We start from the raw sequence: 11,488 nt of genomic DNA on the forward strand, positions 1-11,488 counted from the left end.
CCCTTCGTCTTCTGGAAAAATAGGATTTTTCATATAATTCCCGTCAATTGTTGATCTTCCAAAATTTTGCATTCTGACGACGCTTTTTCCAGCATAATCCTGACTCCGGTGCGCGATCCTCCAATAATCATAAAACATGCAAAATAGATGAAATAACATAAGTATCATCTCTAAATATGAAATATATCAATGAATAAATTATGATATAAAATAGTGATGCAAAATGGACGTATCACTGACACAACCACAACTGGCCAAACACTGCTAGCACAACATCAACAAACTGTTGATGATCTCCCACTGACCCATATTAGTCCCGCCAATCCTGCCATAGACAACTCCAATGAGGATGAGCCCCACACCGAAGAAGGTACATTTTCCAATGCTTATAGTTTCATTCTCCGTTATAAAGTTATACTTTATAGATAAATATGTATATATAAAAATATATATATCTACCTTGATAGCTTGATGTAATGCTTAACTTTGTAGTTGCACCACGATCAAGAAAAACGAGGGCCCAACAGTAGGGAAAATGTTCGTAGCTAAGCTTGCTGGGATGGAATCAAGATTTCGCCTTTCATCTATCGTAGGTGGCAGAAGGCCACTGGACCCAGAAGAATCTTGTAAATTAGCATCGGATGTAGGAATTTTCGTCAGGAATGAAATTCCTATCTTCCCAACATGGAAAGAGCACGTAGACACCTCTTTGCATTTTGAAAAATTAGTGCACAGGTTACACGTAAGTCATCTTTCTCTTGGTAATGTTACTCATACTAGTATACCACATTGGCACGTCCCATTCCTTCTAACTTGTTGTTGGCTCTATGTATATCGCACCAACGGTTTATATTGTTGTGAACAGTTAAGGTTCGAGTTCGATGATGACCAAGAGGAAGTAAAGCATGTTCTCAACAGTCTATTCTCAGATCGTCTGCGCCGATATCGCAGCAGGGTAAAGAAGAAATACTTCACTGGAAAGATTACTGGGAGTGTTCCAACTAGATCTCCTCTTAAGCAAATGACTGACAAACAGTGGGAGATCTTGTGAAGCACTGGTCTGATCCAAAGAATATGGTATGATTTGTAAGACTGATACCAGATCACATCTTGGATTCTTATTTATAGCAGTGTCTCACTAGTCTCCTTTTTGCAGAATTTGGCTAAACAGAATTCGATTTATAAATGGTAGTACTAAAATGCAGATGTTACATAATGCAAGTAAAAGGGAACCAAACAAAGAGATGACTCTGCCAGAGATTTTTGAAGCATGCCAGAAGAACAGAGTGTTCTTGTAAGTCTTCTCTAAGATTGAAATTTTGTGACGACTCACATCCCAACTTGTAGGAGTAGTAAAGTACATGTCAATATGATATTATAGATGTTTATTAAAATTCATGTGATGTGAATCAGACATGCCAAACTGTAGGAATAAAAGTAGGTCATACACATGATAAATCTACTATCATCAAGTTTCTCTGTAGTAACTATCATGTTTACACATGTGTACGAACTGAATTTTTGCAGGAAGATATGAAATTAGAGATGGCAAAACCCGGTAAAAACGGTCTGGAAAAAACAGATGAAGAATGTGTGAAGGCATTTTCCATGGCAATAAAAAAGAAAGGCATTGCCAAAAACACTTTCTTACGGAATGCTCTGGATCGGTGAAGTGCAAGTCCATGTCCAAGTCAAAGTATTTGCATGCTCAAGTTCTAGACGAGCAACTCCAAGTAGAACGAGCTGCATCGAGCTGCGCTAAGACTAGAAGTCGACAATTTTAGAACGATAGCGAGCACGGAAGGAGGCCCTACTTGGAGCAGGTTAGGAATGCTAGTAAGTAGTAAGAAGAGTATCTGCTAGATAATTGGAGATGAACGGGGACAGTGACATGTCAGTATCTTGGTCTTGTAAAATGGTTCCTTAGTCTGAGCATATTTCGTAGGTGCATTTATCTGCAATTGCTATGATCTTGGTGTTCGTTTCCTTGTTGTGATGTGGATTTTTTTGAACCGGAACCCTGCTGATTGTTAATATTATAAGTGGATTACCTAGCCCTTTCCATCGGTTCGACTTGTGGTTCGTTGGCTTGTGGATGAAGCTTGACATGGTATCGAGCCCATAGTCTCAAGTTCGAGTCATCGCTTTCGCAAACCTTCTCTTCTCTTCTCCCGGTCTAGCCCTTTCGTCGGTTTGGACTTTTTGTTGCGTTGGCTATGTTGAGATGTATAAAGTGGATTGCCTAGCCCTTTCCATCAGTTCGGACTTTTGGTCGCGTTGGCTAGTGCATTAAAGCTTGACACTGATGATTTTCTGTGATCCATTGGCTTCCAGCTTTCTACATATAGTCCAGGTCTAGAAGCTTGTCAACTGGTCTGGTTCATTCATCGCTGTATTGAGGGCAATGAACGGAACAGTGGCTTCTCCTTTGTGTTGTGCTGCAACTCAACAGCTGTTCCTGCTTCTGTAGAGGCGAGTTGTGAACAGAGATACTTATGTATGCTACTCAAATACAATTATAATCAATATCTTAACAACCGTCTAATTCAAAATCTCAACACTGTAGCATTTACCTCCTACCTATCGAATACAATTATTTCACACACTGAAATATTTTGTATGTGTTTTAAATTGGAGAACATGGGAACCGACTTTGGTTCTGATTATGACTTGATGTGACCCTAGGCCCTGGATTCCTGAGCAGAACGTATGAGTTAAAACAAAGAGATTACAGAGTGCTAATTCCCTTTTTTTGTAAGTCCTGGTGGCATTGACACTCCTTTCTTACTTGCTAATTTATTTTTTTGGTGTTTATATATAATAGAGAATTACCAGCTTATTGTCGAACCCGTTAGATTTTGGGCAATGATTGTTAAGTGGCTGCTTCCTAATTAAAGTTTATGATGTCATGTAGATGGATTTGTGAAAGATGCAGCGGGTCGTTCTTCAGATCATCTACATGGGATTCCCATCTACATGTATGTTCATGGTTTCATGGAGTACTTCAGCTCATAGGAGCCACATACGATCCTGCAATATTTGCATTTTTTTGACCTTGCACGATATGCATTCAATGTATCGCCAAGGCGCGTCCGTGAGAACTCTTCGTCAGACTCGTTTTGGCGCGCGCAGTTCCCGAGCGAATCAAATGAATTTTGACCGTTCTCTTAAAAAAGGGAACTTTGACCGTTGGATCAAGCGTTGGAGAACTGATGTGCCAACGGCCAATAATTGCTTGTGCATCATGGTGATGGCTTATCTGATTTCAAAAACTGAGATTTTTTTATATATAGTGGATAGGTGGACAGATATAGATATAGATGGACAGATACAGATATATCTTCGACTGTAGCCACACTCAAACTCAAAATCAGTTGAGCTGCAAAACCACTAGCCAATTAACTCCGAAATATCAGAGGCATTTTTGAATTGCAGTTCGGAGGACATGGGAGTAACTGATTTTGTTTGTGATAATGGCTTGATATGATCGCTGGGAATAAATGCTTGAGCAGAGCTACTTCGCATGGTCTACCATTTTTATATTATACTAGTCATAGTGGTAAGTACTACCTCCGTCCCAAGGAATAAGCCCCACGCGTATTCCAAGACAAACTTTGACAATAAAAATTGAGCAACACAATCTTGATTATATTATACTCCGTATGTAATTAGTATCGTTGGATTCGTATTGAAAAGCACTTTCTAATGATGCTAATTTTCAACGTGATGATGACTTGATGTGACATTTGGCCGTACTAGTACGGTCTCATATTTTTGTATTACTTGCACTGTAGCCAAATTCGAAATCTCATTCCAGTGGCAAAACTTCCCGCCCGAAAAATACAAATATTTCACACGCTTCTAACTTCCCATTCTACCCTCGTAAAGATGACAACAATGTCCATGTATAAGTCGGTTGGTGGGGGGTCTACCCGTCATTTGTTTCGATCACCACCTCCCTAGCCCCGGAAACTAACCGAAAAAAATTCATTTCCCTCAGTCTCTCCTCTGAGACCACACCCACCGGAACTTCCCAAGTCTCTCTCTCTCCCACCTCCACGACCACCGCACCGGAACATCCCCGCCGGACTTCCCTGGCCTACCCGAGCCCTCGCGATCCTCGTCATCCGGCTGCCTGCCGGAGCCACTTCATCGACGCCGTCATCAACCGGACCGGATCATCCCCGCCGTACCTCGAAACCATATGCTCATCCAGCAGTCTACCGCGGTCGCTTCAGCTGCGGTATCGTCCACCCCACCGGAGCCGCTTCGCCGGATCCGTCGTCCACCGCATCGGATCTTGCTCACCGACACCGCTGTGCATGAACCGGATCTGCTTCACCGGCGCCATGCATGATCTAAACTCTTCTACTGTCGCTTTTCTATTGCTTGCCTGCAAGTTCTTGTTTAATCTTGGGGGAACCTGTTTGTGCTAACGACGCGCCGTTACGTTTTTGCAGATGAGATGAGTAACCATGAAGTGTAATGGCCGTCCGTCCAACCCCAAATAGCACATGTAGCGTACTTCATCACCGGATCTATCAACCCCGGGAAGATCTGCTGTGACTCCCACGAGTGCTTCTCCTAATGTAAGTCCCTTGTTTTAGCGCCATGTTCTGGGTTCAGATGCTTGTTTGTCTGAAGCTCTTTTAGTTCATTCCTAGCTATGACCGTAACACCTTGCTATTTTCTAGTTCATTGCTAACTTTAAGCGATTGAACATTTTGGTTTGCATTCCCTGCTTTGTAGATGTAGCCATCATAACTTCTATCTTGCTCAGTCGTTGTTACAAAAATTATAGGTATTATAGTAACATCCTGCTATTTTTTAGTTCCACTACAAGAAATCTGCCATAAGTTGACAAAATAGAGGAGTCACTGAAACGTCAATAATGCCTACTTGTGACGTTACGGTGACGCTTTTCAAAACGTCGAAAGCTGGGAGTCAGCAGTGACTGCTTAAGACGTTCCACTTGAAAACGTCGTAGAGCTTTGTGACGTTTTAAAATGTCACTGACGGCATGACGTTCCCAAAACGTCATGGGCACCTGCCCCCGAGTCCAGCGTGGCAATCCGACGTGGCAAAATTGTGACGAATTAGAAATGTCATTATCTGAATTCAGCCCGGTCCATTCAACTCCTTATGTGGGCTGAGCCCATTAGTTCTGATTATTTTTTCCGGCTTTGTTGGACCTTGGCCTATAACTGGCCCAATTACCTCGGCCTTCTTAGCTTATTTTTTTCAACGGCCTTTTTAGCTGCTGTACTTACTGGGCCAGAGCCAATTTTCATTGGGCCGTGGCCTTTTTAGGACCCATTATAGTTTTGGACCGGCAGTCAATAAGAACCAGTCAAGCTCATTATTAGTATGAACATAAAACTTAGCAAATTAATCAATTACATTGCAGCAACAAGAACCAGTCAATCTCATTATTAGTATGAACATAAAACTTTTGTCACGGTGACTTGGAGCAATAAGACTCAGTCATGCTCGTTATTACAATATAAACATAAAATTTCACTAGAGTTGTCTTCAGGATCTCCAACATGCATCTTGCTAGAAAATGATGTTGCACAAGTTGTCTTCCAGGTTGTTCCGCAGCAGCTCGTCCTACACAGCCCAGAAACATCGCTTCAGGTCAACCCAAGTAAAATAAGCATCAAGGAACATAGTACACAACAAACTCTTCTTCACAGCAAGATACAACAATCGGACAGTTGCTAAGCAAGCATAAAGTGGGCGTGAAGTGTGAGCACTGACATGCTATCGTGGCAATAAACAATGATAAGGGAACATAACATAGTATCTCGCTACTTTGGTCCATGAATTCTAAGATCATGAAGTAACAATTATAAGGCAACAGAACGTAGTATCTTCAATGTGTATAATGCTATTTGTAGCGAAACAGATCGAAACCACAACTGGTCAACACATTATAGCATGAGTAACCTTGAAATAAGACAGAAAAAATAAGACCACTACATCAATCTCACTAAGAGCCAAACACAGCTCAGTAACTTCACATCACAAGCCTATATATATACTATTGCACTGTTTGAATATGACATGCTGAGAAGTTAAATGTGTCATTCAAAAGAAGGTCCAGCTTATTACAGAAGGCATGTATAGAAATGAAGGCACAAGCTTATGTAAATAAAGAGAAGAAATGTAAAACAAGTTGCTGCTTATTATAGACGGCATATAATACAATTCAGGTGGCATGTATAGTGCCAGGATAATGTTGTAATCTGCCAGTAGTGATGCACAGTAGCAATGAACAATTGGTTTCATGAACAATGAACAAAACAAACGAGCATCAGGAAAGAAAATCATTGAATAAATAAGGGTTCACCTACTTCAGCCCTTGATACTCCATCTTGGCGAGTCTGGTACTGGGTGGCATCATGTAGCCATCGGGAGCTCACAAAAGTAGCAACTACAGCATGCTTCAGCTTCACTAGAACCTGGCGCATCCGAGACAAAAATAATAAACAAAAATAGTGATGTCATTCAATTGATCAGTTCCACAGAGTATTTTATGCCAGCTATCATCAGGTTTCAGGACACATCGCATGGCCATTGACTAAACACATTTTAAAACTAGTTTATCGAGCCGTCCATATGATAACCGTCAGGGCAAAAAAAAACATACTACAGGCATCACAATGTCCAGATCATGCATAGCGCACAATAAATTTAGGAACAATCATACGACACGATTTCGTTGTTTCTAGAACTGTTGATTTATAGTCATAGATGAAATTAAATAAATAAGGAAGCTTTGATCGTTTTTCACAGAGCTTATTTGGTGATTTGTGTAGTTCAAGCAGAGCAAATTCATACGGCAGACAAAATGTCTAACATTATACAGCAGGACAGAAGCATCTGAAAGAGGTGATTTGCAGACCTCATCCCCATGGCGGACTGAGCATGATATCACCAAAATATCCAACAGGGCCGGTAATATATAAGGAAGCTCTAGTTAGCTTCACAGGGCCGGTAATATTTAAGGAAGCTTCAACCAGATGATACTACAGATACTAAAGCTGATATCAATTGAACATCATGGCCTAAATGATAATGGATGCTAAGAATACTAGCCTCATTATAAACCATTAATCATTTTAGCAACAGGGCATGGGGGCAGTGTTAAGCAATATAACAGCAATTTCACATTACAAAGTACTGATAAGTTTTGTTCAATCTCTCTCCTCTGAAACCTATACAATAATCTCACAAAATGTCATATCAGGGTGTGATTACCTGACCAATTAATTCAAAGGTTTGGTGAGATTATCTGGCCAGTTAGTTCACTATGTATGCTGTGTATATAGCAGTAACATTGCAGAGTTTTATGAATGAAAATTTGAAAGATGCACAGCACCGTAGCTTCATCCCTCTTAAATGCTGAAACAAATCTGCTGGAAGGTGGCAGGAACAATATAACAGATTGTACTAGCGTAATTCAGAACAGCAAATACTCATAATTGGAGTATTGTTCAACCAGATGATACAAAGAATATTAAACATGGTACATATTGCACAGCATGCCTAAACATGAACTGGATGCTAAGAATAGAACACTAGCCTCACTACAAACGATCAAACATTTTAGCAACAAAATACTACATAGTATGAAATCGTGCATATATGTCAGGTTGTGCAGGCAGTGAAGCCATACAACAACAATTTCACATTGTAAACTACTGAATAAGTTTTGTACATTTTTCAATCCTCTGAAACCAATACAGCAATCCCACGAAATGGCATATCAGGGTGAGATTACCTGACTGATTAATTCAATAGGTTTGGTGAGATTATCTAGCCAGTTGATTCACTAGGTTTGCAGTGTAAATATAGCTGTAACATTGCAGAGTGCTCTGAACAAAATTTTGCAAGAGGCAAAGCATGATCGTTTCATTGCCTTTAAAATGCTGAAACTAAACGCACCTGCATAATTGAGCGTGTAAGACAGGCCATTGCAGCCGCGCGCTTTGACGCCAAGGCGCAGGTAAGGCTGCTGCCTGAGGTCGAGGAGCTGGCGCACCCGAGCCGCCGCGGCCTCCGTCAAGGTGAGCACCTGCGCAGCAAGAAAATCGTGAGGGGTTGCGCATGGCAGAACCGTGGGAGGCAGGTGCAGCTAGTGCAAGAACAGGGAAGGCATGCCATCATCTGCGGCAAAGGCCATGGCGGCCAATCGAGGGGCAAGTCGGACTCGGGGAAGAAGGGCGAGGGGGAGTACCCCCCGGAGACGTGGCGGACCGGGACGGCGCCGCCATCCGAGTCGACGGCGATCTCCTCGTCCACGTCCGCGTCCTCGTCGGCGCCGCCGGTGTCGGGGAAGGAGGAGTAGCCCGCGTCCGCGAAGGAGGCGTACCCCGCGCCGTCGGCGGCGGGCTCGGTGGTGATGTCGTCGTCGTCGAAGGGGTGGGAGGCCGTGCGCGGGAGCTCGTCGGCGCCGTCGTCGGCGGCGAAGAAGGGGTCCATGGCGGCCGGCCGGTGGTGGGAGTGGCGGAGGTTTCTTGGGCGGCGCGGTGCGCGGTGCGGTGCGGTGCGCCGTCCGTGTGCGTTTTGGATTTGCAGATTTGGACGGTGGGGGTCGTCGGAGTTGGCCGGGATCTAGGCCGGAGAGGAGGGGCGGCGGAAGGGAAAATGGCTAGGGTTTCTGGCCGGCGGGGCAGTCTGGGTCGGTTTTGTTGGAGTGGTTTGGTTGTCGCGCGCGTGCCCAAAATCTTTAGGCGCCAATGGAAAAATCCAGCGCAGCAATTTCGGTTCATGTTTGGTGCGTTGGATGCATTGGACGGTTGAGATCCAAGTCTGGGGCTGATCCTTGGTAGGTTGTTTCCTGGCTTCTGATTGGCTAGATTTTTTTTGGCCTGCTAATGACGTTTTGACCTAAATTGCTAATGACATTTTTGCCCAATAACGTCACGATTTTCTAGGGTTTTGCCCCCCCCGAGTGGCCAAGGACGGTCAAAGCTAGGAACGTCATAAATCTATGACATTTTGATTTCCAGTCATAAAAAAACGTCATATTATGGCAGATTTCTTGTAGTGTTCATGGCCAATTTTAAGTAATTGCACATGTTGGTTCGCATTCCCTGCTCTATAGCTTTTGGCATCGTAACTTCTATATTTGGTTTACATTCCCTGCTCTGTAGATCTAGCCATCATAACTTTATCTTGCTCAATCGTTGTTACAAAAATTATGGCCTGCTACTATGTTGTTTGTGCCAATTTTTTACTCCATGAACATGTTGGCTTGCATTCCCTGTACTACAGGTGATGCCATTGTTTTGTATCTAGTTCATTGTAAGCTAACAAAGTAAGGACTTAGTTTGGCATGCTATCACTCTGCTACCTAGCCCGTAGTACAAATAAACTTGTCATACTACTAGATAATAATTTTGCGTGCCATCTTGTTCTTCAATAGCTGCATTATTGACTTGTTTCTCTGACTTGGCATGACGCTCACATATGGAATGCTAAACATATTGGTTTGCATTCCCTCTTATACAAGTTCACAGGTGATCCCACTATATTCTGTATCTGGTCCATCCTAAGCTCCAGCATTAAATATCCTCTATGTGTTGCTCATTACAAGTTTATATCCCGAAACATCTTGATTTGCATCCCCTTCACTATAAGTTCAGGAGTATTATTTAGTTCACATGAAGTAATTGCACTTGGCACATGTTGGTTCACATTCCCTCCTCTTTAGCTTTTGCCATCGTAACTTCTATTTTTGGTTTACATTCCCTGCTCTGTAGATGTAGCCATCATAACTTCATCTTGCTCAGTCGTTGTTACAAAATTTATAGCCTGCTACTATGTTGTTCATGCCAATTTTGTACTCCCTGAACATGTTGGTTTGCATGGGACTCGACAGTAGTAAGTCTGCTATTTCATTCTAACATGCTCTGTTATATTGGCTGTTGGTATGCGGCATGCACTCTTTGTATGCTTATTGTGCGCATTACAATGATCTTGTTATAACGACGAAATAATGAGTTCCAAATTCTTTGGCAAACAATATTGTAGTGTCTTTGCCTTTCCATTGTTCTCTGTCTTAACTTGTAATGTCTTTGTTTCGGATATAGGTGCTTGCATGGACAACTTAAAAGATTGCCTGGATCGCTTCATTGTATTGCTATGTTTAATTACCATTCAATTTCTCCGGGTTACGTAATATTTTTTCAAAGCCTTGCAGCTGATGTAATATTTAGTTAGTTTTTATAGTTCTTTCGCGCATTTTTTCTTTGGTGCTTGTGGTAAATGAGGCTATCCGACAGAAATCAATGCTGCGTAAATATTCTCAGTATCTAAATCACAAATTCCCATCCCTTAAACGGCCCAATTAAGCGAAATCACATATGTGTCGGCCCGCAAAATCCTAAAGCGCCTATTATGCCGGCATATAAACAGCAACTAAACGGGCTGGCCCACTTACTTATTGGGCCAGCCCACTTGATTTACGGTGGACCCCACACTCTAATTGGACCAGCCCACTTGCTTTAAGGTGGACCCCACCAACTACTGGGCCGGCCCACTAACTAGTTGGGCCAGCCCAATTGCTTTTGTGGTGGACCCCACATACTAAATGGGCCGGCCCTTTAAGTGGAAAGTGGGACCCTCCTGTGTTTTTGGCCCGGCACACTATCTTGCTGGGCCGGCCCACTTGCTATATGGTGGACCCTACATACTAAATGGGCCGGCCCTTTAACAGGAAAGTGGGACCCACCTGTGCTTTTGGCCCGGCCCACTATCTTGTTGGGCCGGCCCACTTGCTACATGGTGGACCCCACATACTAAATGGGCCGGCCCTTTAACAGGAAAGTGGGACCCACCTGTGCTTTTGGCCCGGCCCACTAGCGTGTTGGGCCGGCCCACTTGCTATATGGTGGACCCCACATACTAAATGAGCCGGCCCTTTAACTAGAAAGTGGGACCCACCTGTGTTTTTGGCCCGGCCCACTATCTTGTTGGGCCGGCCCACTTGCTATATGGTGGACCCCACATACTAAATGGGCCGGCCCTTTAACGAGAAAGTGGGACCGACACTGTGCTTTTGGCCCGGCCCATGGCTTGTTGGGCCGGCCCATTTGATCTAATGTGGACCCCACGTACTAAATGGGCCGGCCCGATAGCAGGAAAGTGGGACCCACATGCTAATTGGGCCGGCCCAATAACTTCTTGGGCCGGCCCACTTGCTTTAAGATGGACCCCACTTGGTAAATGGGCCGGCCCGATACCAGGAAAGTGGGTCCCACATGTCTTGTGGGCCGGCCCTTTTGCCTGTTGACCGGTCAAACGAGTGCATTCGGCCCGGCCCACATGCTTAGTGGGCCGGCCCATTAATGTTTTGACCGATCAACCTTAGAGGTTAGGCCCGGCCCACGTAACTAATGGACCAACCCGGCTATATAGTTGACCGGTCAAACTAAGTCGAGCTGGCCCGGCCCGCAAACTTAATGGGCCGGCCCGCTTA

This window comes from Lolium rigidum, chromosome 6, assembly GCF_022539505.1.
Source record: "Lolium rigidum isolate FL_2022 chromosome 6, APGP_CSIRO_Lrig_0.1, whole genome shotgun sequence".
In the NCBI taxonomy this organism is placed as follows: Eukaryota; Viridiplantae; Streptophyta; class Magnoliopsida; order Poales; family Poaceae; genus Lolium; species Lolium rigidum.